This window comes from Salminus brasiliensis, chromosome 21 (assembly GCF_030463535.1).
Source record: "Salminus brasiliensis chromosome 21, fSalBra1.hap2, whole genome shotgun sequence".
NCBI classification, from domain to species: domain Eukaryota; kingdom Metazoa; phylum Chordata; class Actinopteri; order Characiformes; family Bryconidae; genus Salminus; species Salminus brasiliensis.
Window position 1 is genome coordinate 6,820,233 of NC_132898.1, and position 12,474 is coordinate 6,832,706.

A 12,474-nucleotide genomic window follows, 5' to 3' on the forward strand; every position below is an offset into this window, starting at 1 on the left:
AGTGCTACCAGTGGTTTGAATCTTGAAGTAAACCATCTGTATGTATTAAGGTGTCTCTTGATTGTAGTCTTGATACACCCACCTCCTCGAGACTGTCCTTGAGTAGATGTCTCAATGTCATGAGGGGTTTTGTCTTCATCAGGGAAAGAATTCTGTGTTTGTCTGGTTCATCTTTAGTCGTCATCCATGATCTACTGGATCTTTTGGTCTCATGTCCTTTGACTCGTTTCATATTCGTTGTGGTGATGGGCAGAGGCAAAATGACCAAATGGGCTGTAGACTGTAGGTGTTTCTGTAGGTGTTGTAAGCGTTGCTGTGCCTCGTAGATGGGTACCAGCACCTTACACCGTTCCATACCACTGCTATGCTGGTATTGCTGCTGTACTCAGAATGGACCGATGATTGTCCCTTTCTGATAAACTGTAGGGCCTGATTTACTGATATAGTGTGTGTTTCTGATTAAATGGCCAGAATAGCTAAACAGTATCATCATAAATGGTTGCCGTGGTGTGCATCTGTCAGTGTTTAGTGTCCTTTTAATGTACTAAATTCCTCAATGACCAAAGGCTAACTGAAAAATGAAGGAACGTAACCAGGTAATTCAGACTGCAGCTCATGTAAGTGCTAATGTATTCAGTGTGAGTGAGAGAGTGAGTCACTGTTATCAGTGAGTCACTTGCCTGCTGTAGGTTGTATTTGTCTACACAGGTCCAGATTCTTTGGAAGAGGAGACTTGTGCTGTCAGCTTTTGCCCCGCAGCAGTTCCAGAAAAGCAGCTAAACCTGAGCACCAGTGGAGGTTAGGCAGAAAGATTGCATTGTTTAGCCAACGCTTCTCGCCAGCTCTCCTTTCAGTGTGTGGCTGAAGCTGCCGCGGGCTCAGGTACAGTGTAATGCAGTGCTGGGAGACCTCTGCTGTTGAAAGGTGTAACTTCAGAACTGAAAGGTGTGAGTCAGACGCCAGCAGACAAATCTGACCACATTAAAGCAGTAATTTGGCAGAAACTCATATTTCTATTTTGCTTTCTTCATTCTGAATGTAGTGAGGTATCAGGACGTGTTTGCTGTCCTTTTAGTCCTTGTTGTAGCAATGTGACTTTGTCCCTTTACTGTAGGTCATGCAGCCAGGGATGTTGGAGGCTCAGGGGGCTGCAGTTCCTGCAGTTCCCCCCAGATATTGTATTTGAAGAGTAAACTCTTAATAATTATAAATTTTTTTAATCTACAGTCATTTTCACAGACACTCCTTGTAGCATTTGGGTAAAGCGGGTCATATGTCCAATAATAATGATCTTATGCCAATAAATAAGTTTGTGCGCCCCCCTACAGGTTGAAAATTCAGTTCTGCTGCCTCTGTAACTCCGCCTCTACTGATGATGAAATAAATGTGATCTGTGATTGTTTCCTCTAATAAAGAACAGTGGATGGGGACCTCCCCAATGTTAATGCTCGCACTGGTTACTGCAGCGACATCTGAAGCAGAAAAGCCTTTGATTGGGTGCTTTCCATCCTGCCTGCACCTCTCTGAGCTCCGCCTCCTCATGCTTAATATTGACTTGTGCATTTTTCAGAAGTGCTGAGAGGGCAGGAGACCCACTGATGTTGACGATTGAATATGTTTGATATCTAAAATACCTATAAATAAATCAGGTAAAAAATAATGGGGCCCTGAATGGTCACGATGACCAGAATATCGCTGGAGGGGGCGTGCGTTGGTCTGTCAGGAGGATTGCATGTGAAAGGGGGGGATTGAGTACGGCTGGGTAATTGGTGATCCAAATTGGGGAGAAAATGGGTAAAAAAAAAACAACTTATAAATAAAAAATAAAAATAATTGCAGTAATTCTTGTTTTAAGGTGGAGTTTTTGTTCTTATTTAAATATTTTTAACACCAGCTGTAGCTAACGCAGCATTTTCATCACAGCTCGTCATCCTATGCCCACTGCTGTCCACTGTCTGGGCATGACGCTACAACGCATGTAGTGTGGTGGATGACAAGTTAACCAGAGACCAGGGTGGAATCTTTGATGTTTAGATTGACTACAGGCGTGATGCTATTAATTTCCATGATACATATCAACAATCTGATTGGTCTGCCGCTCACCTAATTTGAATACACTTTTTTAAAAGGAGTGAACGCAGAGTGTGTTTCTCCAGTCTTCCCCTGTCCAGTTTTAGTGAGCCTGTGCCGACTGCAGCCTCAGCTTTCTGTTCCTGGCTGACAGTGAAGTGGAGCCCGACAGGTTGGAGTTGTTGTTCATTCTGAGATGTTTTTCTGCTCACCACAACTGTACAGCGTGCTTATCTGAGCTAGTGTAGCCTTTCTGTGAGCTCTAACCAGTCTGTGAACAGTCTTTCTCGCCAGCAAAGCATATACGTCTGCAGAACTGCCGCTAACTGGATGCGTTTTCTTTATTACAGCTGCACTGCACTCCAAATCACTGAGGTCTTATTTTTCTACATGGTTGATGTAAACTTTACCTGAAGCTGCTGGCCTGTGTCTACATGAGTTTGTACGTGGTGCTGCTGTCACATGATTAGAAACTCATTGCATGGATGAGTAGGCGTCCAGGTCTTCCTAAAAGATGTTAGTGTGAGTGATAGTTTTCCTTTACCCCCAAATCAGTCGAAATTCAGTTATATTGAATCACTGATAGCAAATAGCATTTTCATTATTCAGAAAGATCATTTCCCAGTGTTGTTAGTCAGGGACTGCTCTGTGCTGAGTGAGTATAACTATGGTGACCTCTTCAGTGCCTCTGAACAGCCACAGGGATGTACACAGTGCGTTAAATCTGCAGTGAAAATGCTGCTGCTCATGTGTCACTATTGTTCTACAGGTCACAGGGCCTCCAACCTGCCACAGGGATGAGATAATGAGTGAAACATCAGTACACACACTGCCTGCACTCGGAAAACTAAAGGTGCTACAAAGAGTTCTTTGAGCGATGCTGTAGAAGAACCATTTTTATAAAGGATGTATGTGTAAAGAACCTTATGAAGGTTTAACCCTTAAAACCATAAAGGCCTGGTGCATATAATAATGGATAGTTTATAACAGATAACTAAATAATTAATAGTAATTATTGAATAATTCAGATACAGAATAATTCATAAAATATTTATTAGTAATTACTGAATAATTCATAGTGGATACTGAATAATTACTGAACAGTTACTTCATAATAGATCAAATAATACTCAGTAGTTACTGCGTATTTCATAATGAATAACTGAATAATTAATGAAAATTCTGACTATTATATAACTGATGATAATTGTAGTAAATAGTAGTTACTGAAAATGTATAGTGCATATGAAAATATTCATTATAGTTACTGAATCATTTTAATGTTTTTTTCCGATGGCACTGTTCAAAGAACCCTTCGTATCAGCTTCATTTTAAAGCAAGATCATTTTAAACATAAGTGTTCTCCATTCTCTTGTGGAGCCGAGTGGCTACCTGGAAACAACTGAAGCGAGGGGAGAAAGGCCTCCACTAGAGATATGAATAATTCATCATTTTCAGTTTGCTTTGCTTCTGCATGCTTTTGTCTGAATCTTTCAGCAATGCTTTCCTGGCTCATAGGCCGAGTACACACACCAGACAGCCTATCAAAGGTTTGTTTTTCATTACGCCGGTGCTGAAAGACCGGTCATCTGCCCACCTGCAATTTCTTCTCAAGCAGCTGCGACCTCGTTCAATTCCCATGCCCAACTGACGTTACACGCTTCCTTCTTTCTTATCACCACCTTCTGAAACCTCTCTGATCGACATTTCTATGAATGGTTTCATCACCACTGCCCCCACCCCCCAAGTGTTGACTCACTACTGACTCAGTTCTCAAAGCCAGTTTACATAGTAAAAAAAGGTTCTGCTGTAAGTTTTCATAGAAATCTCTGAGAACTAACCAAAAGCTGAGTCAGCTGTGGTCTGTTATCAATGCTAGAAGTTGTGCAGATTATAAATGATTCATTAAAGACTCATTGAAGACTCAGTTCCTAGTTCACTTTGACAGCTGTGGTCAGACGGCCTTGCACACTCATCACAGACTTAAAGGTCATGTATTGGGCTTTCAATGTGTTTTTTTTAGCTGTTTTTTTCCTGGGGCAGAATGCATGACAACACACATTTTTAATAGAAAAATAAATAATTATTTGGAGATTCTCTTCAATCAAAACAGGATCAAAATTATACATACAAGGTCATATATAAGAAATATACACAGCACTTCTAATATTTGATTATATTTGACTATAATTGGTGAGGGTAGAGTTCTGTTAAATTAGTTGGTTTCCTGGCACGAACCCAACGTATTTGGGAAGGTCATTCCAAAAGCTTAATACTAGCCTGTTTTATCCATTCAGCAACCATCTTTCTTTGATGTGTGTTTTGGGTCATTGTCCTGTTGGAACACCCAATACTGCCAGTTCCAACCACCTATCTGATGGTTTGAGATTATGCTGAAGAATTCTGCGCTAGCCATCCTAATGAAGGAGTTCTTCATCATTCCAACAGCTCCTAAACAGCTCCAGCTCCAGAATATGATGCTACCACCACCATGCTTCACATTTGGAGAGCACTCTCTTGGACTCTGGCTACTGATGGCAAAGAGACATGGCTTGGGATTCGTACTTGCTACCCCCGGACCACAGTGGTGGAGCATTAGCCCGCTCAGCCACTCTAAGCCCTAAAACTCTATTCATGTAGTCGACTATGATCAATAACAGAACATTAAGAGGCCTTGGCAAGTTAAAATACATTTTAGCACCTTGAGAACCACTAAATTATTCATTTATGTGGGTGTGTGTATATTTTTGACCTTGAAGGTAAAAATCTTCTTGGATGGCAGAAGCAACAAGTGGTTTCCTGAGACGAATACCGGAAAACGAATACCTCGGGCCTTTTGAGCCGTGGTGAAACACAGTGACTGATGAGTTGAGGATAGTAGGTCTACTTGTCTTAGTTGGTGATTTAAAATTTAACATATTTCTAAGTAAGAACTAAAATTTTATCATATTAACTTAACTTGTTCATGCATTTGAACACAGTTCACATTACAGAGATGCGACGGCAACCGCCTGCTTTATTCTGTAGCCGGAGCATTCAACATTCAGAATGGCCGCAGGGTTATGGCCTGTCTGTCGTAAACTAACAAGTGCTAAAAGCTGTTACTGACTCGAATTTGATGCCCTCTTTTATTTCTCCGTTATCTATAAAATGCCCGGCTCTTATACTGTTTGCTTTTTAGAAACTGCCATCTGTGGCAGTTAATTATGATTGCCTTTCAGGGTTTCAGGCTGCTCTGACCACAATCATAACCCTTTATGTTGGGTCTGCCAGCTACATTTGTTCCATTCTTACCTTCAAAAGATAAATCGAGAGGAACCGAACCAAAAGACAAACACACCTCCACCAATCACAGTGTTCCAACACATGGTGAAAGAGATTGGGAGAGGGATTATTATCACACTGTGGAAAGCATGTGGTTTAGTACTAGGCTGCAATCTGGCCAAAGGGAGCTGTTGTGTAGTTGTACACAGCACGAGACATGCGGGCTGGCATCGATTGGCCTTTTCTGCTCTGATTTTTTCCCCCATCTGTTTTAGTCAGAGTTACGCTCTTAACTAGTAACACGATCTCACATGTAAAAAAAAATACGTAACATTTTTCGTGCATGTTTTGCGATTCGCAAGCAGCTCCTGCCCGCTGGTGGCGCTGTTTTGCAGAATACACGCAGTCCAGTCTGCCCTGTACTCGAAGAAGAATTTAGAAACAGCGCCGCCACCGCGTCCTGCTTTTCCAGCGATACGGAGCTCCTAAAAATAATGAATTAATGGTCACACACGGTAAGAATTTCTCATTCTGCTCTGGTTAATAGTGCGGGCATAAGTGAGGCGTTTGAGAGCTCGGAGCAGATTAAACAAATGATTCGCAGAAAAGATTCATTCTTGTGAATCGATCGAGTCATCGCACCACAGTGACACCTGGTGGCCAAGAAGTGGTCAAAACAACCTCCTCCGTCCCAAGAACAACATTAAAGAAATGTGTTTCATGATGGGGGAATAAACCCCCCCCGAGTCATCCCAAATATCATCCCAAAGAGCAGAACTGTGTCCCTGGGATCCTTCAATTTCCCAAATGCTATAATTTGTAAATAAATACGCCAATAACAATAAAGAAATTAAAAGATAACGTTTTTTATTTTATTTTATTTACCCCATAAAATAGTTTAAAAGTGTGTGTGTGTGTGTGTGTGTGTGGCAGTGCTGCCATGTGTCATGAGTCAACCACAGTTCTGGGATCAGAGATGGACCTTACGCGCGCACCGAACCGCGGGAAAACGTTCGAAACGATTCAAAACAGTGTGACGTAATGAAGTAGTCACGTGACTTTTCATTTTGACACGTTCTTCGAAGCAGTGAATCGATTCAGTTTTGAATCTGTGTTTCGAGGCTGCCGTCCCTGATGGGTCAGTTTAAGGGGAGGTGGGGTGGAGGGGGAGGGGGTTTGGCTAAGCTGAGGTTTCTGCGTGTCTGGGTTGCCTCAGGACCTTGTGCTCATACACGAGGGTCGACCTTTGTTTAGTTCATATTGTACAAGTCCTCCTTTTAAGAGTAGACTGCCCCCAAATGGTTCTTTGAGTGATGCCGCAGAAGAACCACTTTTGGTTACACCAGCAGATGTTTGTGAAGAACCTTTTAAAGGCTGTAAAGAACGTTCACTTAATGAAACCCAGCTGAACTTATGGACGTATGGGGGTATGGAGAAGGAAAGAAAGGTTTTATGATCCAAAGCGTTACAACATCACCTGTCAAACATGATGGAGGCACTGTTACAGCATGGGCGTGTATGGTAGCCAATAGAACTGGATCATTTCGCTGGTGTTTATTGATGACGTGGCTGCTGATAGAAGTAGCTGGATGAGCTCTGAAGTGTGTAGAGCTCTACCTTCTGCTCAGATTCAGATTCATTCAAATGCTGCAAAACTGACAGGACAGTGTTTTACAGTACAGATAAATAATAATGAAACAAAACAATGTTAAATTAGTCACCTGACCTTAAACCAAGCAAGCAGCAACTGATGGCAGCTGCTGTAAAGGTCTGGTAAAGCATCTCAAGGAGAAAACTCATACTTTGTTGATGTTTATGGGTTCTAGACTTCAGCCAGTCATTGACTGTAAAGGATTTAAGTATTCAAAATAATCCTTTTACATTTCTTTGTCCAGTTACTTTTGGAAGGACTATACTTTTGGAAATACTATAGTTCCTAAATGGCCAATAGCTTCGTTTTTTTTTGGCACAGTCCTTAAATTGAAGCTGAAAGCCTAATCATATCTTGATTGATTCATTTTTTTGCATTGATGTCCAAATACTTATGGACCGTATACAATACTAAATGAAATGGCATTGCAATTGTAATTGTCACACAGCTCTAAAACGATAAATGAGTCAAAGATTGCTCAGTGAAAGCTTAGCTCAGCGATTCTAGCGATTCTTTTCACACTCTGTTCCTGTGGGAAGTCCTGTGGGAATGCTCTCTCAGCCAAGTTCTTATTTACTGTGGGTAGCGATTAGCAAGTGTTTCACAACGTACACCGCTAACGTGTCCAGGTTGCTCACAAGCAGTATGTTGGTGCTGAGAACTGTAGGAAAAACCCACACCAGCAGGCCACAGACTAGTCCTGTCATTAAGTCTCCTCTCAGGTAGGGACTTTCCCTCGGAGGCTTCCAAAGCCTCATCTCGTGGGGGTGTGGGGCCAGTCCCGTGCCTTCTGCAGCTTTAGTGCCCGTCAGGGGAAGTTCCGACGGTTGCAGAGAGACAAGCAGGACGCCTTTGCTGTGTAATTTACAACCCTCAGCCAAACCTGTTTGGCCAGATAATGGGACAGGGTTTCCAGGGGCCCATCGTGACTCATTGTATTCTAACTGCACGCTTTGAGCAGTGCAGCTGTCGGCTGTTTTCTTCAAGTCAGCAGTGTCATTGTGCTCTGTGGCCCGCTCGAACGCTTTCGTTAGCCAGAGGGCCACAAAATTCCCCCTTTGCATTCTGTTTTTGCTACTTTCATGGTCTTTAAGCCATTTCCAAAAAGTTCTCAAATGGAAACCAGAAGCAGAACCGATCTCTCTGGATATCTGGAGCTGATTTGTCTGAAAAACCAGCACAGGGAGTTGGGCTAGCTTAGACAGAAGTAAGCCCAGGCCTTCGATCAAGCCCAGCACAACAAATACGGCAGCTAGCGACCAGAAAAACTGACCACCAATCGGTGAGGAGGCAGTCAGAAGGCATGGAAGGCAAGCAGATAGTGAACCACCTTTGTCCAGGCACTCTCTGACCATTGGCTGATCCTGCCTCCAGCTGGATCCAGCATAGGTTCCACTCATACACCACAGTAGAAGGCAACCGAGAAAGCCCACAGCCTTCAGGAATTTAAAGAGAACTCCTATATCCTCTTTCTCCTTTCCTTTCTGCAGTGGTTCCATCTCCCAGGCTTCTTCACCGGCATCCATCAGCAACACCACTGGAGACAGCTCACTGTGCTTATTCACTTCCACCTTCTTTCCAATGGTACTCTTAGACATGGTGACTTCTTGACGCCACAGAAGACGGAGCAGCACTTCCACGGCCACTAGAACCGGAGTCAGAATGAGTACCGCCCCATAAGTGTTGCTGAGGAACAGCATAAAGTGTAGAGCGATGGTGTCCGATGATGGGTGGAAGGGCACTGGTCTGGGTGCTGCACACCACAAGTAGGCCAGAAACACTGAAAGCAAATGAAAGGAGGATGTTAATTAGTTGCACTGCTTTAGGGGTGGATGAAGACAACATGTGTTATTGGAAAACGTGAAATTCTCTGACTACGAAACTACAAAAATGTACCAAAAGTGGTTTTAGCAGTTTAGTACTGCCAGTTAACCCACCTGTTCGTAGCTCCCCCTAGTACTAGCAGTGCTCTCAACACTAGGTGGGCAAGAACCTAACACGTCTCCTCCGATACATGCTAAGCCAGTCTCATCCTCTTTTCCAACTGCCGCCGATGCAGTCGCTGGGCAGTCGACACTCTTAGAGGAAAGGGCCGGGTGCCCAGCTCCACTGCACTGGTTTAAAGCAACGCTATGTAGAGTGTTAAATTAAAATAGCAGCTTCAAAAAATCATTGTAATGCTCCACTGATGTGTATTAGGGAAAATCTGGTCGCTGTCTTTGCTAATCTAGGCTTAGCACACTACTAACTGCTTTACAACTTTGGTGAAGTGTGTAAGAACTGTAACTCATTTGTGAAAGTCTGGTAATAATACTCTACCACCTCAATCCACATGCTTCTTTCACTTTCAGTGACTTTATCTTCAGCTTGTCCAGAAAAGTGTGTCATTTAGTGGTGTGTTTAAAGTGTAAAGTACACTTCCCAGCCTGTAGGGGAGCCCAGGAGCAAAAAATACAACTCTCCATAATGTTCCTTTAAAGGACCTCCGCATATTGTGGTATTTATTTTTAATTAAACTAGAACGTCTGAGCCTAGACCAGTTTAGTAGTGTTGATTTGTAATGTGTAGCTATTAGCGTATAACTGTAGAGAACGACTACAAAGCACATGAAAGCAAAGACTTCATTAGTGGAAAATAGGACCATCAGAGGGTAGAAATGTACTGACCAGTGATGGAGAGGTCTGTGAAGAGTAAGAGGCAACTGCAGCAGAGGCTGACGGAGGAAAGGGAGTCTTTGAAAGCAGGCAGGCAGAGAATACTACACAGCACTTTGCATCCACACAGAGTGATTGTGGCCTCCAGAACACCGTCCATAGCTGTGCCTTATTGAATACAGAAAAACAGACAGTGGGCCGTAAGGTTTGAATCTCATTTTAAGATATTTGCATAGTAATATCATAAACAAGATAGCTACAGAAATCCGACATTTAACACCTGCTTCTCATGAAGGGATTAATAATGTGCTGACGGAAAGAGTAGGAATAAAGCCTGAACAAGCAGCAGTCCCTGATTAGAGCTTTGAAATCATGTTTGAAGTACTTTAATTGATTTAGTTAAAGTTTGTGTGAGGCAGTTGCTCTGGTCATGGTTACTTTAGTCCATCTGATGGACGTGTAGGTGCCAGAAAAGGCCTCGAAAGGTGAGCGATCATGCTGTTTTAGATTCTGGCTTTTATTAAACCCCTTAAACCCGTGCATAGGCCCAAACTTCAGTTCTTTACTCTCTGAACTACCTTACTGACACAATTAGCATGAGCTTCATAAACCCTAAAACACAGCCCTGTGGGATGCCACAAAATGTGCTAAACTAAATGGTTACTGCATAATTCGTAATGGTTTCTGCATGAAGTCATTACTGAATAATAAACCATGTCTGTCTGCAGGAGTACATCAACAGCGTTCTGATTCTTGCAAAGCAAAACAGTACCCTTACAACTCTGCTTTGTTGACATACATTTCATGAAAATAAAAAGTAAATAATATATATATTAGTGCCTAGACTTTTACATAACAGTGATTTAAAATTTCAGCTTTCAGCCAAATGACAACCTGCTTTGGACTACATATACAGAAGGTTCCCCTGATCATCTACCAAATGTAAATTCAGCAGTCCAGATCTTTTACCTTCTTCATTTGTCATGAACTAACACGGCAACAGACCTTAATTTTTACATTTTGTTCAGCCTGTGAGAATGGAGGGACTGGGCTAAAGGTCTATGCTTTACTCATATCTTGACTGCTTCTCTTCAAATCTGTTCAGGTGGTGTACAGAAAGTGTCACCTGACTGCATGTGTAACACAATAAACCATTTATTTCTTTTTATCCAATTTTCCTCCCCATTTTTAGACTAGCCATCCCACTCGTTAGTACTCTCCCCCATCACATGTAATGCTCCCGACACTGTGAGGGTGACGACTGACAACACACGTTCAACCAGCTACCACCTTTTTTTAAACTGACGCAGATGCAACGCCATCAGGCAACCAACTTGCTCGGAGGTACCCAGCTCTGAAGCATCAACTAGCACACCAGCATCACACTGGAGTGGTGTGTGAAGAAAGAGAGCCATCTACCCACCTGGATAAAGCAAGGTCAATTGTGCTCTCTCGGGCTCAGATTGCTGATGGCAGGCAGCATGAGCCAGTGTTTCTTTTCCCCATGTTTTATAGATATTAAACATTTTATAATGGATACAAACTGTTTATTTCCTTATATTCTTAAACAAAGAGACATTCATTCAAAATGCTCATTTGGACTGGAACAAGTGAGCTTTTGGGAATTCTGATTGATAATTATTGATACAAGTGTTTGAATGCATGCTAAACAGTTTAAATGCATTCAGACTCACAAAATCAATTTGCTGAAATGAGCAGTACAAAGACAAAATGCAAAACTGCAATTAACAGCAGTTACACATGTCCTGCATTTCATTACACTGATTTATATTTAATCCCAGTCCCATTTACATTTACATTTACATTTATGGCATTTAGCAGACGCTCAGTCCCAGTTCAAGATTCTCATCTGAATCTGGCTGAAGATGGCTGAGGGTTACAAAGGGACTGCCCACATTTGTTATGTGTGTTTGCATGAAGAGCGGCAGACAGGCCGAGGAGACAGTAGCAGATCAGAGCCTCTGTTCCCGCAGAAAGAAAGCTCAGTGTCCAAGTTAGGCCATAAGAACAGGCCGAAATAAGGGAGAAGAAATGCACTGCCAGCAAAAGCAGTGCTGCAGAGCTCCATCGCCCTCACTCTCAGTGTTCAGGGTGACAAACAATCTGTGTGTTACGACCCTTTTGGACTACGAGGCCCAGTTGAGCATTAATTATTAATGGAAGTGTCAATTTGAGATGGTTTACTGGTGGCTGGCCCACGCAGATCAAACTGCATGCTGGATCTGGCAGCCTGAATTACACTGTCTATTACACTATTATACTATTCCTGTTATAAATAAGAACAGTATCTTATTATGGAATATGTAGATTATGCACGCTATTAAGGGGGTTCTGGGATTGCACTGAAAGTCATTACTTACCTATGTTTAAATTGGGGTGGCAAATTCAGTTAGATGAAGTATTGCAGGATGTGTCTGGACAATTATGTGTCCAATTTCATTCATCCAGTGCTAATCATGCAGAAAAGAGTGAGGTCAGACACTGTCTCACATCTACAGACAATCATTGATTACTCGCACATGATATTGCAAAGACAGAGAATCTTGCAGAGGCACTATTTGCAAGACTGCTGCTGAGATTATTTCCCACTGCTACAATGGAGCAGAAACAGAAGCTGCTTTTGACCTCAGCTGCTCTTGTACACACGGCCCTGGTTAAATGAACGGGGACAGCCGGGTGCTTCCTGTTTGGAGGAGGAGAGTTCACAGTTTCCTGCATGAGCCAAGACTAAAAACCTGTGATAATATTTAGCATATTTAATTGAATTTATTGGAACATCGAGATGAGGAAAAGACCAGGTTTAGGAGGGAAGAC